Source organism: Grampus griseus (assembly GCF_964374135.1).
Source record: "Grampus griseus genome assembly, chromosome: 5".
NCBI lineage: Eukaryota > Metazoa > Chordata > Mammalia > Artiodactyla > Delphinidae > Grampus > Grampus griseus.
In genome coordinates, this window is record NC_138998.1 from 68,050,539 (window position 1) to 68,075,888 (window position 25,350).

At 37.3% G+C, this 25,350-nt stretch overlaps 1 protein-coding gene across 1 annotated transcript in view; it reads right to left on the reverse strand.

Moving 5' to 3' along the window:
• Positions 1-25,350, reverse strand: part of FGF12 (fibroblast growth factor 12) — a gene marked incomplete at its 5' end in the record, with an annotated part of 243,638 nt that overhangs the window by 123,483 nt on the left and 94,805 nt on the right. The gene's annotated exons all lie outside the window — the stretch shown is intronic.

Here is a 25,350-nt window from a genome sequence, read left to right on the forward strand (position 1 = left end):
GTCTTCCACTAACAACTGGTAATCTAATTGTCTGGCTCTGAAGTCCAGGCCAATAATACGTAAATACTTTAAGTAAATATAAGCATTTGCTCAAATTGGCATGACTGACTTCCAGTTAGGGATATACCGGGGACACAGTGTGACCCTAAAGAAATAAAGCTGCTTAAAACAGGCCATTTCCAAATAAACTTTGTTCCCTTATATTAGTCACCATAGAAGGCTTCACATTCTTTTTTCCAACAGGGCCATCAGTACTAAGTCCACAGTTGAGATATTTTTTTAAAAGACGCTTGAATGGCCCAGGGAACGATCCTTAGATTATTCTTAATGGGAACATACATCCTGAAAAAGTGAAAATCCATCTGTTGAATAACATGGCGATGAAGCTGAGTATTACTGTTTTAGAGGAAAGATGATTAGTATCTTATTTCCTTTGTTCAGTACCTGACACCAGAATTTTCATAGGGTGCAGGCATTATCGTATAGATATAAAAAAGAGGAAGTCGGAATATATCTGCCTGTAGGAACTGGAAAAGGCTTCTAAAGGAGATGCTTTCTGGGATCTCGACAGATTGATAGAAACAAAACAGGAAAATGCAATAGAAAAAGAATGAAGAGTTTGCTCAATGGACAGATATATGGTCAGATATCCTTAAGTAAAATTTAAGTAAAGCTTAGGGTGAGAAGAACAACTAGAAATGTACTTTAGGGACAAAATGTGGAAAGATACGAATGTCAGGCTATTTCTTGTTCTCTGGGAAATCACTAAAAATTATAGATCATGGGGCTTCCCTGGTGGCGCAGTGGTTGAGAGTCCGCCTGCCGATGCAGGGGACACGGGTTCGTGACCCGGTCCAGGAAGATCCCACATGTCGCGGAGCGGCTGGGCCCGTGAGCCATGGCCGCTGGGCCTGCGCGTCCAGAGCCTGTGCTCCGCAACGGGAGAGGCCACAGCAGTGAGAGGCCCGCGTACCGCAAAAAAAAAAAAAAAAGTTACAGATCATGAAATTGGCTTGATCATATTTTCCAGGTAATTCCACATCCCAACGTCCTAGCAAAAGATGTCTCCTTACTGTGACCCTGTTGGGTTGGATTGGAATCCCTGTTTCCTTGGAATCTGAAAGTAATAGAAATTTTATTGTCAAGAGCTTCTTGTACACAACAAACCACTCTATATAAACCCAGCACCTACTTAGGAGAGATGCAACAACAGTTACTTACTTTTCTAGATTATAAAAGTTAAAAGCAATTCATTAAGATTGGTTTTCAAAGAGGCTCACATATGTAGTGTTCAAAATCAAAAACCTCAAAACCACCCAAATGCCCACTGACTGGAGAACTGATCCACCAGCTCTGGTAACTCTAGGGACTGTGGTCCTTATATAAGCACTGAAAGTCTCCCTCCCCTGACAATAGCACACCTCTCAGAGGAAAGGTGAGGGGAAAATAAATGGACCTCAGGCCCACACACAATGAGATGAAGTCTAGAAATCTAGTGCCAAGTAACAATCCTGTTTAAACTGCCATCCAAAGCAAATCACAACATTCTGAACGGAGTCTGACACGGCTTCAGGGTGTGGGATCCATTACATTTTGTCCTGGTTGTTACATATTTTTAATTTTTTCTATTTTTCTCACAAACTCACAGAAAACCAAACGCCTTATGGGAAAGTGATCCTATGTTAATGCTCTCGTTCCATTGATACAATGGTTCACTGCTTTCGTATCAGAGAATAGATTGTTTCTAAGTGAAAGTGTTGCCTCAGGTTTATCCAGATGTAACAGATAAACCTGGGTCAGAGGGAAAAAGACATAAACTGGCAGGGAAAGCCAAATTTGAGGGGTAGTCAGAAACGATCTACTACTTTTCATTGGCTTAATGAGAAAGCACTCTAGATACCTCCATCCACAGACATAACCGTGACTGCAAAACCAACAGAAGATAAAGATGGTTTCCAAAAGTGAACAAAGAATGATGTTTGGTCTGCAGTGGGGGCACCTACTTGGCCAATCCTCTTTGGGGTCTTCATTTGAAATTTTTTAAAAATAAAAATTGTATCTATTTAAGGTATACAACATGATGATTTGATGTACATGTACATAGTAAAAGGATTACTGTAGTCAAGCTAATTAACATATTATCTCCTGACATAGTTACCATTTGTGTTTATTTGTGATGAGAGCACCTAAAATCTATTAATACATTCTTTTTATTCAAGAGAAGAAAACCTTTTACTGATTCTGAGTAACCAAGAATGTTGCTTACAGAAGCTATGACTGTGCTGCAGTACTTACTGTTGTTTCCATGAGTATTTAAACTTCTTCCCTCCTTGCATGTGTTCAGAGCAGTGGAGCCTGCCTGCTACCCAGCCTTTTAATGGCGATCTGGCCATCACGGTTCTTCCCCAACCCACCCCATACACACACATTTCCACCTTATTAGTCTGATGCTGTGATAAACACTTCAGCTTACCTATGCACTGTATTCCAGACAGTCACCATAACCAGTTCTTGGAAAACTATCAATTTGTTAACAAATGTTGATTGAATAGGCATCGTTAGATAACAGAATTTTTTTAAACTGCAAATTTTAATTAAGGCATCTGGATATGATAGATATGAATTCCAAAGTATGATGGTAAAAAATATGGAAATTTAAAAATAGGTAATGTGAAAATTGGTTATACTGCTCTAAATTCCACAAGGAAGATACAAAGTTTGAGGATGGAATAGGGCTTAATAATTTCTTCATCTCAGACCTAGAGAAAGGTCTTCGGTAGGACCATTCAGAGACCTTGATTTTCTTCCCATCATACTGGGGACCACAGTAGACCAATGTCAAAATGCATCAAGCCCTGGGAAAGTTAGGGAAAAAGGGAGAGGCGCTCACTGAGTGTTTATATTTTGACTGAGCTGCATTCCCAAAGTTGGTCAATGCAAAGGAAACTGAGTGTGCCTTATACACCAGATATGGACCACATGGTAGAATGAACCAGCCTAGAGTCATTCTAATTCCAATCCAAGAGGATAGGATGGGAGGGTAATGTGTCTCCAACACAAAAACGTCTATATAGAGTGGAAACTGAAAAACCAGGAGCTGAAAGGAGAGGGGTGGTTTGAAGATTAGAAACCATCACTGACCCGAGGGAATTGCAGTTGGAAAGCCCAGTAGGGAAAGTCTCTTTAAAAGTCCACGAAAGGGCTTCCCTGGTGGCGCAGTGGTTGAGAGTCCACCTGCCAATGCAGGGGACACTGGTTTGTGCCCCGGTCCAGGAAGATCCCACATGCCGCGGAGCGGCTGGGCCCGTGAGCCATGGCCGCTGAGCCTGCGCGTCCGGAGCCTGTGCTCCGCAACGGGAGAGGCCACAGCAGTGAGAGGCCTGCATACCGCGCAAAAAAAAAAAAAAAATCCATGAAAAATCACAGTAGAGTAGAAGTCACCCTCCAATACATTCTTGTGGCAGCGCCAATTAAGTAAGAACTCTCCGCCTCCCTTCCTGCTCCTCCCTTTCCATTCCCTAAGGAGCCCTGAAGGGATCAATCATAATGGTTACAGTACGGGCCATGGAGGTGAGTGCAAAGTTAGGTAGCCTCCTGCACTCATGGCCCAGTTAGGGCCTGACTCAGGGTAAGAGTGGGGAAGGAATAATCTCTGAATAAAGAAGTGCTGATATTATATTGGACTAGGCAATGTAAATTTATTAAATGAATAAGTGTTCTACAACTTAAAGAAAAGTGATCGGTGTATCCAGGCATATAGGGAAAAACCTCCCCAGTGTATACATTTTTAAAGGACAGTGAAAGAAATCAAAGTCTATTTTGATTTCATCTTATAAATCATGCTTGTTTAATGTATGAGTTCACATATATTTCTATTATGCATCATATACATTCCGATAGAGAATTTAATTTAATCCTGGCAGGAACTCTGTGAGGTAAATCTGCCTCTCATTTTATAGCTGAGAAAACTGAGTCTAAGGGAGAGCCTGTAAGGCTATTAATAGCCCACTTTAACTGAATGACCACATGCTGTACACTCTTCTAAGTATTTTATATAATTAACTCATTTAGTTCTCAAATCAACACTGTGAGATAGTCATTATGATATACCTCATTTTATAGGTGAGAAAAACAGAGGTCCAGAATTATAAAAATCCACAGCCAGCAACTGATAGGCTGATAATCAAACACAACCAGCCTGGCTCCAGAGCCCACAATCCTAAACATTGGGCATGTGACCTAGAGAAGACACAGCAAAGTCTAATCTGAACCAGTGATTCTGAATGGGCTTTCCCCTTTATCAATGAGTGAGGACTCAACTGTATTATAAAGAGTAATGCAAAAGACAAAAAGTAAAGAAGGGACCACACCAGGTCTGTCACTACTCTGCTGTGTGGTATGCGGTAAATAATTTCCCTTCTCTGGGTTTGAGTTTCCACATCTATTAAATTAGGGGAGTGGACTGGGGAGTCTCCAAGGGTTCCTTCCAGTTGTGGATTTGATTTCCATTTCTGAAAGAATATGTGTGTGGTGGACAGGTATATGCATATTAAACTATGTAAACAATTTAGCTCAGCGTCTGACTGACGTGGCTGATGAGACACTTCTGAAATTTACATTTACCTAAGAGATCTTCTTTTGAAAAATGTTAACATAACATACAATCAAAAAATATTTTTTACAACATGTCAACTAGATGAAAATGTAAACCAACTTCAAAAACTGAAGAAGCCTAAATGTAATTTTTTAAGAGAGTGTGATGGGGTTATAGTTAGATTCATTATTATTATTTTTAGAACTGCACAGCTGTTTTGGCAGTTTGTTTTGTGAGTTCTACTTTGCAAATATAATGAGGCTTTTTTTTCCTTTCTGAACAAATTTTAGTCAATGGAGCAGATAACCCATTTATTTCCTTGTCGTAGCTTAGCATTAAATAAGAAATGCAACAAGTCAGAGTTTAAAATTTGAAACATGGTGTTTAGCTTTTTTACTTGCTAGTTATAAGATTAGAAAATAACTCAGTATTTTAATTTCTCTCCATATATTTTAATGATAGTATCTGTGATTAGAGAATATTAGTGTTCAGAATTTCATTTCCTGTCATGTAAGTCTTTCCTTATTTTAAGGTCAATAGTTATGATGCTACTATGTCTCCAAAACAAATCTTAAGTAGCTGAGCAGAAATTTATAATATCCAGCATGTTTTAGGAACTTCCTATATGCCACATACTGCTCTAAATGCTTTTTGTTTATTGATTTATTTAATCCTCACAACAATCCTATAATTAGGAACTATTATCAACCCATCTGACATATGAGGAAACTGAAGCAGAAGGAGTAAGTTGCTCAAGTTTAATCAGTTAGTGAGCAGATGAGCTAGAATATGACCCAGACCATTGACAGGTGCAGAATAAAACAAACTTCTACTTATTCATTTACTGTCTCTGCTTTAAGAACATTAAAAAGTGATACATGATACTTTTCATAAAGACTTAATGAGTAAAATGTGTATTTTAAATTATTACAGAATTATATTTTCAACACTTATTCTTGGACCTATCACTGCTAAATGTTTATAAATAATTATCCAATTAATTCACTAGAGTGTAAGCTCCATTTATTCTCAGATTTATTCCTAATATCTAGATAAACATCTGGGACATAGTAGGTGTTCAACACATATTTTTTGAAAAAAGTGAATGAATGAAATAAACTCTACCTAGAGGAGAAAGAGAAAAGTACAAAAGTACTAGACTCTTAAGTATGAAATATATTCCCATTCACTGTTATAAAGAGTAAAAAATAATTTATACTAATAGTTTTTTTGTTGTTGTGAATTCTTCTCTGTTGCGTGCCAACCCTCAATACTCCCCCTGTGGGATGCTGTTTGAAAAATTCCGTTAAAAAGAGCTACATTTGCTATGCCCCCAAATTAAACAATAAATATGTATGATATTTGTCTTTATCTGTATGACTTACTTCACTTAGTATGATAATTTCTAGGTCCATCCATTTTGCTGCAAATATTATAACCTCCCTCTTGGTTATAATATGACATATGTGTAATCTAAAAAAATGATACAAATGAACTTATTTACAAAACAGAAATAGACTCAAAGCCATAGAAAACAAACTTACGGTTACCAAAGGGGGAAAGCGGGTGGAGGAAAGAGAAATTGGGAATTTGGGGTTAGCAGATACACATTACTATACGTAGAAAAGATAAACAACAAGGACCTCTGTATAGCACAGGGAACTATATTCAGTATCTTGTAATAACCTATAATGGAAAAGAATCTGAAAAAGAATATATATATATATATATATATATATATGTAACTGAATCACTTTGCTGTATACCTGAAACATTGTAAATCAATTCTATTTCAATTTTAAAAAATTTTAAAGAGTTATTTATGAAAACACAGTGAAACAAAGAAATCTGCCTATTTAAGTATGCTTGAAAAATAAATACTGGTCATAGTAAAAAAAAAAGAAAAAGAAAAGAAAACAATAAACATGTGAATTACTATATCCCAGTTTTAACTGTGGCTTCCAAGTAGCTCTGGGTCAATTTGTTTTGTCAAATATAGAAGCTCCATAGCAATGCATTTTCTCTCCTCTCTTAGCGTAACAATTATATTTCTTTTTAAAAAACTTTTTAGAAGTTGCCCTAGAGTTTGCAATATACAACTATCCAAGTTCACTCTCAAACAATACTATATTGCTTCACAAGTAATGCAAGTACCTTATAGTATTACCAATTCCACCCTTCCATCCCTTTATAATATTGCTGTCATTCATTTCATTTATCCGTAAGCTAATATAATCATGAAATACATTGTTGCTATTACTAATTTGAAAAGATAAATTAAAAATAAGAAAACTAAAAGATTTTATTTTACCTTCATTTATTCCTTTTCTAACACTCTTCCTTTATTTATGTAATTCCAGTTTCTGACCTTTCTTTTCCTTCTCCCTGAAAAATTTATTTTAAGGCAGGTCTACTGGCAAAAAATTTCCTCAATTTTTGTTTGAGAAAATCTTTATTTCTCCTTCAATTTTGAAAGATAATTTTGCTGGATACAGAATTCCAAGTTGGTAGCTTTTTTTTTCTTTAAACACTTTAAATATCTTACTTCACTCTCTTCTTGCTTATATGTTTTCTGAAGATAACTCTGATGTCATTATTTTACTTGGTACTCTATAGATAAGGTGTTCATCCATCCCCCTCTAGATTCTTTCAAGAAAGTCTCTTTTTCTTTGATTTTCTGCAGTTTGAATATGATATGTCTTAGTGTAGAATTTTTAGCATTTTCCTGCTTGGTGTTCTCTGAACTTCTGGATCTGTGGTTTGGTGCCTGTCATTAATTTTGGGACATTCTCATACATTATTGCTTCACATATTTCTTCTGTTTCATTCTTTATATTTTCCACTTCTGGCATTCCCCTTATACATATGTTACACCTTTTGTAATTGTTCCACAGTTCTTGGATAGTCTATTCTGGGTCATTTTCTCTTTAATTTTCAGTTTGAGGAATTTCTTTTAACATATAGTCAAGTTCCTTGATTCCTTCCTTGGCCATGTCCTGTTTGTTACTGAGCTCATCAAAGGCAGTCTTCATTTCTGTTAGTGTTTTTGATTTCTAGTGTTTCCTCTTAAGTTTTTTCTTAGATTTTCTGCTTACATTACCCAGCTGTTCTTACATGCTGTCCACTTTTTATAGTAGAGTCCTAATCATATTAATCATATTTATGTTAAAATTCTAGCCTAATAATTCCAAAATCTCTGCCATATCTGAGTCTGTTGATTTGTCTCTTCTAACTGCATTTTTTGACTTTCAGCATGCCTTGTAATTTTTGTCAAAAGCCAGACATGATGTAGCAGGTAAAAGCAGCAGGACTTTACTGTGAGGTTTTATATTTATTTGGCTAGGAGTCAGACTGTTTTAACTGTTTGCTGTATCTGTATCAGAGGATAAAACTGCCTCTATTGTTCTTGTTTTTGTCTCTACGGTTGTCTTTGGTTTTCCCCAGAGGCTCCTTCTTAAATAAGAGAATGAGCTTTTAGCTCTTTACAGTTGTAATACCACAGAAGCCCTGTAGATATAGTAGTGAGTGGTAAGATGGGGTGGGGGGTGGGGTAGAAAAACATTTTATTCCTATGATTATCTCTCAGTCTTTTAGTGGGTCTGTGCCCCTGGGCTGTAACCTTCACCAGTGCTTCTCAGCTTCTTCCCGCTATACCTTTGTGTGACTTGGAAAGGCTAGAGGAAACTGGAGTTGGGCCTTTCCCTCCCTCTTGGTTAGGCTCTGGTAAAATAGTTTTCTTTGAGGTCAGTCCTTTGTTAATAAGAACAAATGCTCATTTTAAAATGATTACTTTCCCCTCCGCTGCTATATGCATGGGGGCTTTTTTCTCTAATCTTCACCCTGAGAACCTGGTGGGGCTCCTGACGCTAACACTCATGAAATTTGAACCCTCCGCCCCTGCACAAAGCTGGGTCCCCAGGAGTTTTTATCTCTCAAGCTAGCCCATGCTCAGTCTCCAGCAATTAGTCAATTACTCTTCAAGTATTCTTACAAAGATCCAGCTGTAGCTTCTGCTCCCAGTAAGATCTGACTCTATTTTCCTGTCTTTCCAGTTTTCAGCTGGTGGTTGGTCCTGTGACCTCAATTCTCTGACAGAGCTAAGAAGAGTTGTTGATTTTCATTTGTTCAACCTTTTTTTCTTATTGAGAGGATAGGAGCAATGACTGCTAAGCTCTCTACACGTAGAACCAGAAATCAGAAGTCAGCAGTTTACTTTTTGTTGGTCATCCCGTACCGCTTTTGTATTTTTTTTTCCATTGATATGTGCTATTCCTTCTGCCTGGAATGTCCTTCCTCTTTTTCATAGAAGAGTAAGAGCCTCATCATTTCTCATTAATCAGTTCATGTGTTAATTTCTACGCTGACATCTTCATTAAGGAGATTTATTCACAACTAAACTATATGTTCTCATACCACTAGGTACACAGGATGATTATATCACTTATCACATTATATTATGTTTATATTATATTATTTACAACATTATCTATGATACAGTTAGATACTGTGGGCAGTGACTATAAACTATGGTGTGCTTCGAATTAAACATGAGTAAATAATTTCCTTGTTTATTAATTCCATGGTTGTTCTCTCTCAGGTCTGGCTTTGATTCACCTGATACTTCCTTTCAGCATCAGCTAGGTCAGATTGTCACTGAGATAATATTTTTGGAGCTTGGAACCCTGTGGTTCAGTCTTATTTCTTATGTAAAGGCCACAGAAAGTTAGTAAGAGGGTTCCAGAGAATAATGCAAATTAGTGACATACACTCATGAGATTCTGAAGATTGATTATTGTTGCCCAGTATTCATTAAATTTCCTAATAAGGGTAAAAAGAGTTTGCAGATGATCCCAAACTTTGCTGCCACATTAATGTAGGTTAACATCAATCATCTTGCCATTTTTAGTGGTTCCTCCCTTAGAAGATTGAAATCATTTTCGATTTTAGCAAATCAATAAGAAACCAGATTGAAAGCTCTGAACCAAAGCTTGCCTAGCTTGGACATGAGACAATGGTCCCTATCTGGGGACTGGCTTCCTTGCTGGTGGTGATAGGAAGATACTTGTCCATATGGTTACCAAGGTACACATGCAACTAAATTGTTATCTTGGAAAAGCACAATATTTCCCATTTTGCAACCATAGCTTCTAGTCCTTAACTGCCACAAGAATTATATATATATATATATATATATATATATATATATATCAGAATCATATTCTGGCATGTTAAACATGGAAGGATCCTGAGAGATTTTCAGATCCTAACCTCTCATTTTATCAAGTGGGGAGTTTCTTTTTTATAGGGAAATATACCAAAGGCCAAAAGGGGAAACTAGAATTTATGCCCCATAAAAGCAGAAATATTTGTACATTTTTCTCACTACAGTATCTCAAGCCTAGAACAGTGACTGATATAAAATGAGTATTCCACAAGTATTAGTTGAATAAGAATAAAAGGACTTCCCAAAGTTCCAGTATAAATTAGAAGCTAAACTGGGAATAGAGCAAGGTTCCTGATTGCCAAATAGATGATCTTTCAATCACATGATTTTTCCCAGCAAATCCTCTCTCCTTATGATTATTCTACATATCTTAGAATATGGAGATACTAGAGAACAAAAGTGCCAAAATAGGAACTAATGCTTCTAAATTTAGGATTAGGCTATACAGAAAAGTTTATCATAAACTATATAATATCCAGTGTGGAAGTTCTAAAATGTTAAATTATTGTCAGAAATAAGTTATTTTGCTGTGCATGAGAAAGCAATACATTTACCTTTCATATAATTAGACTATGAATTAATAACATATTTAAATAAATAAAAATTCAAATTGTAAGGATAAAAGTCCTCCCAATTTCTAACTGACAGAAGGTATTAGTCAAAAGTTAATGACTATTGAAGATTTATCTTATGTAGGGTACTAAATGAGATAGGATTGTGGAGGGAAAGTGCAGAGATATATAGAGCTTAATTTCTGCCCTTTATGTTGAAAGGGCGAAAAAGCACAATTCTATTTCACTGCCTGCTTCATGGAAACCATGGCTCCTCCTTCCTTTCCTATCCCCATGTGGTCAACACCACTGAAACAGAGTCTGAGTTTTCCATCTGAGGCACAAAGAGGGGCCAGCCATTCTATCTTTCCTTCCTGCTCTGCCAGAGAACCTCCATGTAGCTGAGTGGGTAAGAGCCCTTGGGACCACTTTACTGATATAGCTCTGCTCAACAGGTAGGCTCTAGTTCTAAGGTCTGTATTCAGAGACCCAGAAATAACCCCACACTTTTGTTTCAGGCCAACACTGAATTCTGCTTTGCAGCTTTTCCAACTACTAGGCACTTGCCACCACTAAAAATAAAACTGATAATTTGGTCCTCATTTGCACTGTGGTCCTTAATTTTCTACTAGTCAGAACCTGGAAAAGAGGCATCAGTAATCAAGACCCGGAACTTCAATATCCTTTCTAAACTGGAAAATTCTTGATGGCGAGAAGTATGAAGTACTTGCCATTTACCTTTGTTGATATCTTGATGACCACGTGGCACCTTGACCATCATGGATGATCAATTAACATTGCTAAATGGACATCTTGTTATTCAAACACTTTGAGATCTTTGCTGAAATATTCTTCAATTACAGTTGCCCCCTATCCTGTCCTTCAAATAATCTTTACATCAGAGATTTCCAAATTAATTGTTTAAAGAATAGCATTAGCTTTGCTATTTGGCTTCCCAATGATATGAGTCTCTAGCTAGCTGTAGGGGTGGGAAGGAGGTTAAAAAAAAAGGAAGAACAAAATATATTAATCTATTTGGATTTTTGAGAATCAGGTCACACTACAGAACTGCCTTTTGTCTACTATTCCATGGGGAGAGAGTAATGTTTGTCATGACCCTCATGGCAGATCAATACAGTGCAGGAGAAAAAAGAACAAAACTCCAAATCTCAAGTTCCCAATAAGTCAGAAAACATTCAAGACTTTGGACAGACTCTATTGTAATATATTGGTTTTCAGAGTCATAGAATCATTGGGCTGGAAGTCTTAAATTAAGCACCTGAAGCCACTTAGAAAACTACTGGGGAGGCTAGACCTTTGACTCATTGGTCCTGGGTATGCAGAGAGCTCTGAGTTCCCATCAGATTGGTGGTGACATTGGATTATATATGTTACTGGAATTAAGACTCAACAAGCTGGATAGACTGCCTGAGGGCTACCCCAGTTAGGCTCCACCAATGTGTGAGTAGAGATGTAACCTATATTCAAAGATAGATTATAGTATAAACATATAACCAACTGTTCCAGTATGTGGGATTTATATGACCTGGCAAAGAAGGAGCTGTTTAAGCCTTGAATTATACACTGGTCTCAGGATGTGAAAAACAATATGTCATCTCATTTAGTCCCCATGGCCCTTAGTGGTAGGTAAACAATTAATTGCTATGAGACTGGAATTATCTCCGTTTTACAAATGAGGTTTCTAAGCCTCAAAGAAATAGAGGAATTGGCCATAACTATATAATATATAATGGGACAAGCCAGTACTGAAATTCAAGCTTCCTGCCTCCAAATCTAGTGCTTTTTTCACTATAATCCCAAACAAATCTCTTAATGTCAAGAACTAGTTTCTAGATCAATGAGTTATAAAGTATATCAACTTATTACAGGGAATAAGCAATATGAGTAAATGAAATATCATTAGATGTAATTTGTTCCTTTTTTGTTTAAATGGCTTATGTAAATAAATAAGCATTTCTCTAAGAATCCATCATATGAATATAGTTTTGTTACTGTTGTTTTCTCATCATAAACTGAAATTCTTCTAAATTCTGAAGCTCTTGCTTCATTTCCTACCCCCTATAATAAAAACTGAAATGTACTAGAACATAATTATACTTTTATTTTTGGTGTTCATGCTGTGAACCACCTTTTAGGTCAGACCAGCATAATTATTTTTATGGATACCCTTAGTAATGAAAACTTCTTGCATGAAGCAAATGAAATAGCACCTCTCTGCAATTATATCCTGTTGTGAGAGTATTTAAGTCAGATTCTAGACTATTTCAAGGTTATAGTGTTTTTAGTGGAAATAACCAGAGACCATCAAGCCAAGTACTAACTAAGTGTGCTCATTCACTCCGACAACAAATGTCTGAGTATCTAGTACATGTTAGAGATATAGAAATGAACATAACCTGGTGCCTGTCCCTGAGGAGATCAGCCTAAGAGAGGTGGATATATATTTGATTAAACCAAAATGTATCCTAGTTCCTGATATAAGCACAGAATGTCTGACTTAGAGAGGGGAAGCCATTAATTCTGCTAACGCAAGTGAAGATTTCAAAAAGGAGGTGATAATTTAACCAAGTCTTGAAGTGAGATGCTTTTGGTACAGTATAAACTTAAAGAAGCCGAGGAGAAAAAGGATTAATCCCAGTGCTCCAAATAGTATGTTATCAGATGTCTGGCTATATCTTCCATCACATGTATTCCTGGCACCCATCAGAGAGAAGTGAATTTTGCGATGGAATTATTAGAATTATTTTTTTTTCTCCAATATGTTAGCCTCCTTAAGGTTCTTGCCAAATCATAAAACCCTCCAAGTCAAATACGCATCAATGGTAGATTGGAAGGGTTTGGAAGAGTTTCCGTTCACAGTTACTAGTGCTGAGCACTGTGGTGTTACTGAATTACAGAGAATTTAAAACACCCAGAAATCTGTTCTTCTTTTTTCAGTTACTCAGAGTGATCTACAGTCTGGCTGAATTGACTGATTTCTGAAATCATGATCAGAGTTTTGGTGTTTTAGTTGGGTGGGCATACAAATACATACAGAGGTTTCCATCATGGAATTTTTGAACAGTCCTCAAAAAGGCACATATGAGAGGATGGGATGAGCATACGCTTAAAGCCAAATGAAGAAAGAACTCATTTTATTAATTGTAATAATTTGTATTTTAAAAACTTAGGATAATTTTTATTTTTGTTTTGAGTGTGCTCCTGAAATTTATTATTTTTGTCAAATTGTCTTCATTTTATTAGCAAGTGATCAAACAATACAATTGTTCTGCAAGAGCAGGAGAGGGTGCTAGCTACTTATAAGGAACTCCAAGGCATATACATTTGCTTCTGAGCCCTAATACACACCTGTAATGTATAGAAGTGTTACTGCTTATTGTAAAGATGTAAACCTTATGATATGTGAGTCAGTTCTGCTATACAAAACATTATCATCTATACTAAACTTTCAAAATATTTTCTTTGAATTTATATTCTATCCAATTCCAAATAGAGGCAATCTACAAATAAAAAAGACACTAAAATAGAATATTAATGGTCAAATATAAATGGAATTCCCTGAATGACCCAGAAGAAATTAGATTTCTGGGCCTAAAAATAAGAAAAATCTGTTATTTGGCTATACTAGACTTTTTCCTCCAAATAACTTCCATACTGCCAATCACCCCATATGTTTCTCTTTGCTTAACTTCCAAGGTTAAGATCTAATCATATACCTTGTCACCATAATTTAAACCTTCCCTGATACCCTAATTCCCTTAGTCTTATTTCCTTCACCTTCATCTGCACTGAACAATTCGGTATGAAATATATATTATCTCCTTCTCCAGTTGCGTTCTCTTTTTATATATTGCCTTCCCAAATAAATTGGGGAGGAACCGTGTCTTTTTTTTTTTTTTTTTTGGTATCACCATGATGCTTAACACGACGCTAAGAATAGAGTTTTGTTCAGAAGTTAAGAGTCTGTAAAATTTAGCTTATTGTTTTAATGTGCTTAGTTATCTGGTCTGTTGCGTCAAAGAAGATTAGAAGCAGCAACTATGAAAAAGGCTCTGAAAGCTAACACAAGTGAGAAGAGATGACATGGGAAAAGCTAGCCAAGGTAATAAAACCACTAACCCCAAAGAGACCGGTGTCACTGAGTGGAGGAACAAATAAATGCAAGACCAGAAATGCCACTGAGATTGTGACTGAAAAGAGCAAAGCATTCAGCTAGATTTCAAGTTCACCAGCTATGCATTTAATACTTACAATGTGCCAAGAACTATGCTAGAACCTGAGTTTACAAAGGTTGACGTGACGTTTGGATACCTGGCTTTTTTTTTTTTTTTTTGCGGTCCGCGGGCCTCTCACTGTTGTGGCCTCTCCCGTTGCGGAGCACAGACTCCGGACGCGCAGGCTCAGCGGCCATGGCTCAAGGGCCCAGCCGCTCCGCGGCATGTGGGATCTTCCCGGACCGGGGCACGAACCCGTGTCCCCTGCATCGGCAGGCGGACTCTCAACCACTGCGCCACCAGGGAAGCCCAGATATCTGGCTTTTGAGAAACTCACTATCTATTAGTGGAAAGAGACACATGATATTGTTTTCAAAACAAAGTGGTGAGTACTATGATAGATGTCAACATCTTAAAGGAGCACAAATCAAAGATACTTCCTTAACTCAGACTAGGGTTCCCTGGTGGAGTAACTTTCCTTGATGACTCCAGCTACCAAAAAAAAAGTCGTTATTATCCATCACTGTTTAAAAAGGCATTATTATCCCCCAAAATAAGTTAAAGAAAGACCTTTAGGATGAAGATTTTGCTAAAACTGCTTCAGGATTGGGGGGGGGTGTTTATTATAGAAATAACTTTAGGTAGAAGTGACAAGTTTTCAAGCAAAATGCAGGTCTTGAAAAATAAGTTTGTGAATTGCAATACTACTCTGTGTGACCCATCATCATTCACAAAATACAATTACCCAACAGAAGAAAAATATTCACAGCAAGGAACCAGAGCAATTTATAGCAATTAGTGCAGTTTATGCCTAGTTATCAAGAAATATTATCAAAGCCAAAGCACAATTACATAAACCATCTAGGTGTCATTTAAGAGGAACACAAAAGTGAGAATCTATTCTCCAAGGGATTTGTGAATCTTCCTTTAAGAATCAGACTTATACCTATGATTAAATTTAAAAAAATCTTTAAGTTATAGTATAATCTTTTGTTATAGATGATATCCAGATTAAATATATGTTCGGAAACCAAATGATATTTATCTTAACTGATGATTCTGCACTTTCAACAAAAAGGCTGAAATCTCATCCACAGCCATTTCTTGAATCATCAAACTATAAAGTTTTCATAATTAGGATTCTGGCTATGATAGACATACATCAGCAGGTAGATATCAAACCAACACTTTTAGTAATGAGTTGTCAGTAATGAAGTAGACAAAATCTTCAGGTAATGAGTCTGTCTCAAAACTAGCTCATGCTGGTTACCAAGGCACATGGACCATTTTTTAAAATTCACTTTTCTATTTGGAACTGCACTTTAAAGATTGAATGCAAACTGTATATACTCAAGATATAAGCGCTCTCTTTGCATTTTAAATGTCTTCAAAAATTCCTCATGAGCTTTCCCGTGTACCATGTCTTGTATGCTTAGCTTTATATCACACCAAGAACCACCAATTGCGATGTTAAAGGAGACCTTATGTCAGAGTGCCCTTGCTTTCTCAGCTAAGATTCAAATTATTCACCAATACTCAAGCCTATTAGCACCAATACATTTTTTTCAGGAAATTAGGAAATTTTTTCAGGAAAAACACTGATAATCATTCAGTAAACTGAAGGTTACACTTTATATGATTTGCTTAGCCTCAGCCTACATTGAAAATAGACTCTAAGAGACAGCTGAACGTCATTCATTGATTTAACAATTATTGCTGGTGCACCTATTGTGTGCCAGGCTCACTCTAAGTGCTGGGACATAGGAACAAATAAGACAAAGTCTTGGTCTCCAAGAGTTTATATTCTACTAGAGGAGTCAATCAGTACTTAGACAAACATATAAATGATTTCAGACAGTGACAAGTGCTACAAAAGAAAAACAGTATAGCCAATGTGCCAAAAAGAAAGGTAACAAGAATAACAAGAAAGGAGCAGTCATTGCTAGATACGGGGGGCGGGGGGGGGGGGGAACAAAAACAAAACAAAACAGAACAAAAAAAAAAACAAGAAGAGGATTCAAACAGATAAAAACAAAGAACACTAAAGTCAACACACGTCAGGAACAGACTGGGATCTTGCTGGCTATGCAAAGAGCTGGCTCCAGCCTACAGAAGGAGAGACCTGAGTCTAGAGGGGGACTGTGGACACTACCGCTTATTTTTTGCATTATGTGAGAGAGTTAGCCACTTTAAAACCTCTGTTTACTCACTATAAAATTGGGGCAACGGCATCTAATTTCTAAGTTTGTAGTCAATATTAATTAGTGTAAATAAATCACCTGGCGCATATTAGATGTTCAACACATGGCAGTTCCCTCTTCACCAGGAAAGTAAGTAGATGTACCCAGTTGGGATTAAAAAGATATATCGGATCGAATTACAGTAACTTATTTTATAACACAGCTGACCATGCCTCATTCAACCTTCCAATAACCCCCACAGAATAGGTTTTTATCATCTTCCCTTTATGAATGAGAAAACTGAAACTCAAAGAGATCAACTGACATTTGCAAGATGACTCTGCATGTTTGGGAGCTTGGACTTGGACCCAGATCTTCAAATATCTCATTCCAAGACCTTTGGCTGCACTGAACTTCCTACTAATCATATCTATATGTTTGATTAACACATCAAAATGGCTTTAGATAAATGGGTAAGAGCTTTTCATAAAATAGTGAATGAAAGGGAAGCTGTGGTTGTTACATGTGTTTATAGAGGACAACTCTAAGGTGCAATGGGATCAAGGGCAAGTTTTTTTTTTTTTTTTGCGGTACGCAGGCCTCTCACTGTTGTGGCCTCTCCCATTGCGGAGCACAGGCTCCGGACGCGCAGGCTCAGCAGCCATGGCTCACGGGCCCAGCCGCTCCTCGGCATGTGGGATCTTCCCGGACCGGGGCATGAACCCGCGTCCCCTGCATCGGCAGGCGGACTCTCAACCACTGTGCCACCAGGGAAGCCCAAGGGTAAGTTTTTTGAAGCCAGAAAAGCCCAGCTCTGCAGCATACCATGTATTAGCCATGAAACCTACATAAATTTCTTTTCTCTTCAGAAATTCAGGTTCTCATCTAATAATACTCATCTGGAGTTAATAACAGTATTAACAGCACCAAAATGTGCTAATGATTCAATAACATACTGCATATAAAACACCTAACATACTGTATGGCATGTATCAAGCATTCAATAATTAGTAGCTATAGTTATTAGAACGGCACTTCTCATTTGCTAAAAGATTTCACCAATCTATACCTGGCAATTTAAAAAAGAATGTCATTTCAGAATATCACCAAATATCTCAAATGATTTCTCACTTTTGCACAGTAATACTACCCCCATGAAAAAAGTATACATATTCAAGCTAAATAATGTGCCCTAATTTTTTTAAATTTTGCATTAAGATTTCTAGTCTACATAACACACAGAAGGAGTCAAAGGCCATACAGATTTGCGGAACTATATAGAAGCCTGACCTGTGAATCTTACCACTGCTTCTGCTGCTGATGCCCAACATCCGGCATCACAAGGTTAATGTGATACAGTGGGGTTCATACTACATTCATCGTGGGGTCCCTTAGAAGAGTTACAAATCTTACAAAAGGGTATTTCTTGATAATGTGCAAGACTTTGGGGCAAAATAGGCATTTTGTGGCTGAGGTTCTGACCTCAGTTCTGAGTGGCCTGAAAAAATTATAAGGACCCTTTATTTTGTGACACACCCTGTAACTTATTGAGCGCTAGAGCCATCAATAACCATATCACCATTACCTACGGGTAGCACTTAGGGCTTGCAGAGTCCTCACAGACATCACCTCATTGAGCCTCACAACAACCCAAGGAGGTGGCACGGTAAGGATTAGAATTCCTGTTTTATAGAATAGGAAGCAGATACTCCCAGAGGAGAACTGATTTGCTCAAGCTGAGCTGCTAGTAAGTAGCAGGGTCAGGACTTGACCTCTCAAATCTCCACCACAATGTGACATCATGATACATATTTTTTCATATGATAAGCTGGAAAATTCCACTTGCTATACAGAACAGGTTCTTATGCTGTATTTTAGTAAAGTGCCCCTTTGTCCAAAAATAAAAATGCCCTCACCTAGTTATGTACAGACCGTGCCCTTTTTAGTAACCTGAGGGGCTTAGAATCAGTTCTGCTCTTGTAAGCTATAAATAAATATTAATAAATAACTAAATATATACATATATATGCACACATACATAAACACATCCACATACATCTATACATATCTATGTATATATGTATATACATGTGTATCTATTTATCTATCAACTAACCTACAGGTATCCTGTCATTAGCCCTTGTTTATTAAATGGCATTAAATTATCATCTTCCCAGTTCATGACTGTACATTATTTGTATAGAGTAAATGACTTTTTCTATGGTCATCTAGTGACTTAATACCCATTGACTAGTAGAATTTGGGGATATTAAAAATATCTGAATATATTAAACACTCAATTTATCAGTTATTCTATGGACATGAGAGTTTGGAATTCTTATGGTCATTACTATTGTTTTAATTAGCACTATAGCCAGAGGAGTGTTCCAGGATATTTCCCCACAAATCTGACTTTTTCTTCAAATAAATACTTCAGGAAATATTGGTTTACTAATACAGATCAAAAGGTATATATTAATAGGTATAATTGTGAGAAGCCTATGGAAATAAGGGAAAATAAGTACATAAAAATAAATTAGCCATAGAAATACATTCTTTTCAAGTTTTAAGACAAAATACTAAAATGATGTAACCTCTAACAATAAACTCATGGAGGAACAGATTGTGAATCTTAATTAAAAGGAAAAAAAGAAAGTATTTTCCCAAAGTCCTCGTAAAAGCAAAGTGTGCTATAGTTGACAATATTTGTATCAAATTAGCATTGGAACCATGTGTCTGAAACCAATTCAAAATACCATTTAAGTGGAAATAGGAAGGCAATGGATAATGATTTCACAGTCAAAGCTCAAAATATGTGCAGTGGCACCCAATCAAAATACGAAAATGGCTAAAATTCACGCCAAATTTTAGTTACACCCACACTAAGTTTAAAACCACTCACTATCATTGCTCAGAATCAGAAATTTGTTCAGCATGATAGAAGCCACTTTCTAAGGGCTTACTTTGTTCACATATTGACCCAAGTAGCTATAGCCAAGCCACGCGTTTTCTTTTCAAATGTGTAGTAGCTTTGTGTTGCGCATAGTATCAAGAATACAAAGCAGTATTTCTTTTTCAGTGTTCACAGACCCGTCTGGCATCATACAGTTACAGACATAAAACAATATGTTCCACCGAGTCAGCATCCTTCTTTTCCAATTTTTGTAAAGGAAATTAATAATGCAGGAATATTAAAGGAAAAAATATTCATTTATTCAAACATCTATACAATTGCCTTAAATACCTGAAATAAATACGGAAAAATATTTTAAAGAGCTGTACAATTTCAATCTCTTTCTCTTTGACTGTCTCCGTCTATCTAAAAACATATATATGTGTATGTGTGTGTACGTGTGTACATACATATGTGTATACAGATACAGACACACACACACACACACTAGTTGAACAAGTGACTTCTTATGAGGTGATTTTGATTTTCTCAAAATTTCATTTAGATTTCCTCCACCAACAGATGAAAAGGAGAGATAAAAGTGGGGGGAGGGTTTCCCTGGTGGTGCAGTGGTTGAGAGTCCGCCTGCTGATGCAGGGGACACGGGTTTGTGCCCCGGTCCAGGAGGATCCCCCATGCCGCGGAGCGGCTGGGCCCGTGAGCCATGGCCGCTGAGCCTGTGCGTCCGGAGCCTGTGCTCCGCAATGGGAGAGGCCGCAACGGTGAGAGGCCCGCGTACCACAAAAAAAAAAAAAAAAAAGTGGGGGGGAAGATTTTATTTAAACCAAAGTTTTCTCTGGTTAATCTAATTCTGTGTCCTTGTGCTGTCTTCTGAAGGAAGAATAAAGGCAGTGTGTGGAAGAGGAAAAACCTTTTCTCTCTGGAGATAAAAGAAAATTATATGAAACATTACTTGTTACAATTTTTGAACAGAAGAGAAAATGAAGTATAAGTGTCTGGGGATTTCCAGTCCTCTCTCCACTGCTAAATTCTAACCTAATTGAAAAGGCTTTTCTAAAGTAAAGCTTAACACATCTTTCCATTCCTGCATCCCCACATCCTCGATGCCAATTTGATTTAAGGGCTGATTCTACTACTTTGATCTGTTACCAGTTTGAGATCTCCTGTACCAAAAAGAAGTGCCAAATTCAGCTGAGTAAAACCTCAGGAAACTGGAATTCTCAGAGTGTCATATGCTGGATTGCTATTTATGATTAATTAAGGATTTGGAGGGTTTTCTTGGTACCTTTCAAAGTCTCCTTCTTCTGTGGAAATTTTTCTAATATGTACTAAACAGTCCCCTGCCTTTTCTTTCCATTCAGGGTTGCTTTTTCTAGCTCTCACTACCTGTTACAGCTGTCACTCTTTCCTCTTTCTGTGTAGCTTCCTATCTCCCTAGACAAAGAAACAAAACAATCTAGGTTGGAAGAATTATAGATATCAGATCATATGGAAACATAATAATTTATTTACTTATAAGTAAAGTAGAAAAGATTTTGTACAAAGACAGTAATTTCTCTTTTGAATGTTTAGGGGGTTTTTTTGCTGTTGTTGGGTTGCTCTGTTTTTTTCTTTCTTTCTTTTTTATTTTTTGCTTTCTTCCTGGTTTTCCAATGCATTTTAGTTTAGAGAGAGTATTAGCTGAATAGGTAAATGTATGTAAATATTAAATAAAAGAATAAGACAAGCAACAGTAATATTCCAAGTGAATAAGGTCAAAGGAATCTTAATCAGATTGGGTAACTACTGCTATATAAAATATAATCTCTCTCCTTAATACATACTATTTACCACTAAGAGGGTTCCTTTGGGCATACAGAATAAGGAAGTTATGAAAAGGCTTTGGTTTCTTGGGACATAGACCCTCAAAATGTTGCCCATAGGACTCTGTCTTCAAATAATACCAATGGAATCTAGCAGACCCCAACAAAGACTAGAGGTCTATGAGTATGTAAGTATATTGTGCCTAGTGATGCAAAATGATGGGGCTTTGCATTTCAGAGTTATCCAGAGAAGGGTGGCATAAACCCTGCCATGTTCCTGTGCTGTCTTGCCAGGTGTTTCACTCACTCTCTCTGGCTTACAAGGCAGACCTATCCAAGAGAACCCTGCCTGGAGTCTTCTGGCCATGCATGGCACTCTTTGGCCTGGAGCAGTGGCAGTGCTGGAACTAGAAATCAGATCTCCTCACTCCTGGTTCACTTATCTGTCCACTACAAAACAAGGTGAAAATTTTATCAACATTTATGTTACTAGATCATCATGACCTTTGAAAATCTTTTGGCATCAATTGTATACCAGACATCTCCAGGCCTCACCCAACTGTAATCACTGCCTTATGACTGTACAGGCTTCAGACGCCATCTCTCTTGCAGAACAGATAAGACCTCAAAAAAAGAAAATATGTTAAACTTAAGAAGAATTCAAAGACAGAATATCCAAATATGAACGGATCAGATTAAGGTCTATATTTCTCCCCTGACAGAAAACTACAGCAAAATATAACAACCCAGAATGGCTGTTTGATGGAATATTTTTCAAGGCAAATTTAGACTTGCTCTTTAAATAATAGTCAATCTCATATCAAATCAAATCATTTCATCCCTGAAAGACTGTCAGAATCAAGAGTTTATACACAGACTATTTTTATCACAAACATTCCCATATTTGACAGCCATTCCAATATATCCAATACAGGTCTGGTTTATAAAAACACTGCAGGGCTTCCCTGGTGGCGCAGTGGTTGAGAGTCCGCCTGCCGATGCAGGGGACACGGGTTCGTGCTTCGGTCCGGGAAGAGCCCACATGCCGCGGAGCGGATAGGCCCGTGAGCCATGGCCGCTGAGCCTGCGCGTCCGGAGCCTGTGCTCCGCAATGGGAGAGGCCATGGCAGTGAGAGGCCCGCGTACCGCAAAAAAAAAAGAAAAAAGAAAACAAAACACTGCAATACAAATATTTCATTCTATTTTTAAACCAAATCTTCAAAAACTGTCATGATTTAATAAGGAAAATCTCAAAATAGATTAATATTTATCTTTTTTAGTTTCATAGATTATTTAGTTTTTTATAAAGAACATTGTTATGCCTTCATAATGAATGAAATAATTGTTCTTCACAAAGCTAACACACACAAGTAATCTATATTTTTGTAGGAAACTTTTACAATCCCTTAAGAAATTGTATCCAAATTTGATACCTTCAAATTTGAAATCAAAAGAAAAGATCTTTAAAGTCCCAACCTTACATTTCAGAAGAGAAGATGATGGAGTATTGGAGTGGTACAGTCTAATCCTCTTATCTCATTTGCACTGGTATCATTATTCCTGAACACCTTTAGCCCAAACCCAGGCTTACACACAGGTTTACAAACAGAATAAAATCCCGGTAGTCAGCAGAATGCCCCAGAATGAGATAGCCTAACCTCTTTCATTCAGTTTTCTGAAGATATGTTAAAAGCAAAAACCGTTTAAAGAAAAAAGAAAACAGTATTTTGAATTGCTAGACTGGCTGACATGCAATACTTTGAAGAGGGAAGAGAGAAGTGTACTCTTTGGTAACTGAAGCTCAAAGACAACATCCCACGTTGTTCAATGTGGATTTCTTGACCGGCATCACAAGCAGTGCTGCAATATAATTATTTTTAATTGCCAATTCACGTATCTAAAGAAAAGAAAGTATGAGGCTCCCCAGAGGTACTGTTCTACAGCTGGAATTTAATACATCAATGCAGGCTTTAGCAAACAGGGGCTTTTGTCAATATTTCACTGGCACATCACCCACATGATAACACCACCACTTAGAATTTATATAGACCTTTCATTTGCAAAGTACTCTACAGCAATTAATCCTCAGAATACTCATTTGTGGAGGGGGGTGGGGAGGAGAAACAGATTATAAACCAGAGGATTTCAAGTAAGAAATAGTTTGGATAAGCCCATAAAGGAGCCGTTTTGAGACCAAAATAGAATCTCTAGCATCCCCCAAATCAGCAGTCCTGTTTTGATACAATTCATATATCTAATATCTGTTAGGCTCTGATAGCAGAGTCACACTGTTTTCTTTATGCCCACTGTATTTCTCAAAAGTTCACTTCTATATTTCAAAGACTGTTAAATTTTTTGTTTTTTTTTTTTTTGGCGGTACGCGGGCCTCTCACTGTTGTGGCCTCTCCCGTTGCGGAGCACAGGCTCCGGACGCGCAGGCTCAGCGGCCATGGCTCACGGGGGGGCCCAGCCGCTCCGCGACATGTGGGATCTTCCCGGACCGGGGCACGAACCCGTGTCCCCTGCATCGGCAGGCGGACTCTCAACCACTGCGCCACCAGGGAAGCCCCCAAAGACTGTTAAATTTTTAAGAGCTGCAGATTTTTCATACATTTTCAAAATGGTAGCATCCCTGTTTCTAGATATATATTGTTTAATACTGAGAGGACATTTATATGCTATTATAACTTAGCCCATCAGTGCCAGGCAGCAGATAAAAGTTCACCATGCTATGTCCACCCAAGATTGAATACAGTGCATGGCACACCAAAGCTTAGTAGTCATTCCAGAAATCGTTATTGAATAAATCACTAATACTCTTTTGACTTTATTCACTCATTTTCCTCATTCATTCATTTCCCAATTATTTAGCACTGTTATTTGCAAGATACTGAATTAGATGATTTAGCGAGATGAAGAAAAAAACCTGTCCCTTGATCTCAGGGAGTTTATAATTAACCAGACACACAAATAAATGAAAAATGAAGATGACTAAGGACCACAATACAGGGATGGGAGCATGAAAGAGGAACATATACTTCTATTTGGTGAGGATTCAAAACAATGCTTCACAAATGAGGTCGTTTTTTTCTTGGGTTTTGGACAGGCAGAAGAAATTGAAGAAGATTACTTCAGGCTAAGGAAAGCCCAAGATATAGGAACAGCTTTCCTGCTCCCATCAATAGGAGGAAATTTATAGCTAACACAGTATCACTTTTGACTACACCCTGTAAATTCAAACTGGATTCATGTCTCTGAGAAATTCTGGGTGAGAATGGCTTGTGATTAACATATAAATTGGTTGGTTGTAAATGTATGCTTCTATAGTTCTTGAGGATAGAGCTTATTCTTTCATATATTTTAAATATCCCTGTCCTTTTTCCTTCCTAATGTATATTGCATAAAAAATGAGGGAATTCACTCCTCTCTTGAATATAAGGCTGAAAGGTGTCCGGCACCATTATTACTTACATGGAAACATGTAATAAGTGTACAATAATTCCTCAAATCCACATTGTATGCTTAATTTTGCTTTAGGTATTACGCAAGATATGGTATAGTCTTATTATGAGGTCTTAACAGTGCTGACACACTGTAAATGCTCAATAAATCCTTATTAAAGTAAACATTCCCTGATGAGTTTACAATCTGAGGAGAGTAGGGGAGACTCTAGACAACGAGAATGACTAGAATGTCCCATAAAGCTTTAAATAGAATCCTTGGCTCAGTGGTCAAGGCACAAAGCACTTAATCAGTATTTGAACTCAACTCTTCCAGCTCCAAGACTAAGGTAACTTCCAATGTGCCATGATATTATATTGATCCTACTGGATATTTCCTTACTGGGAGG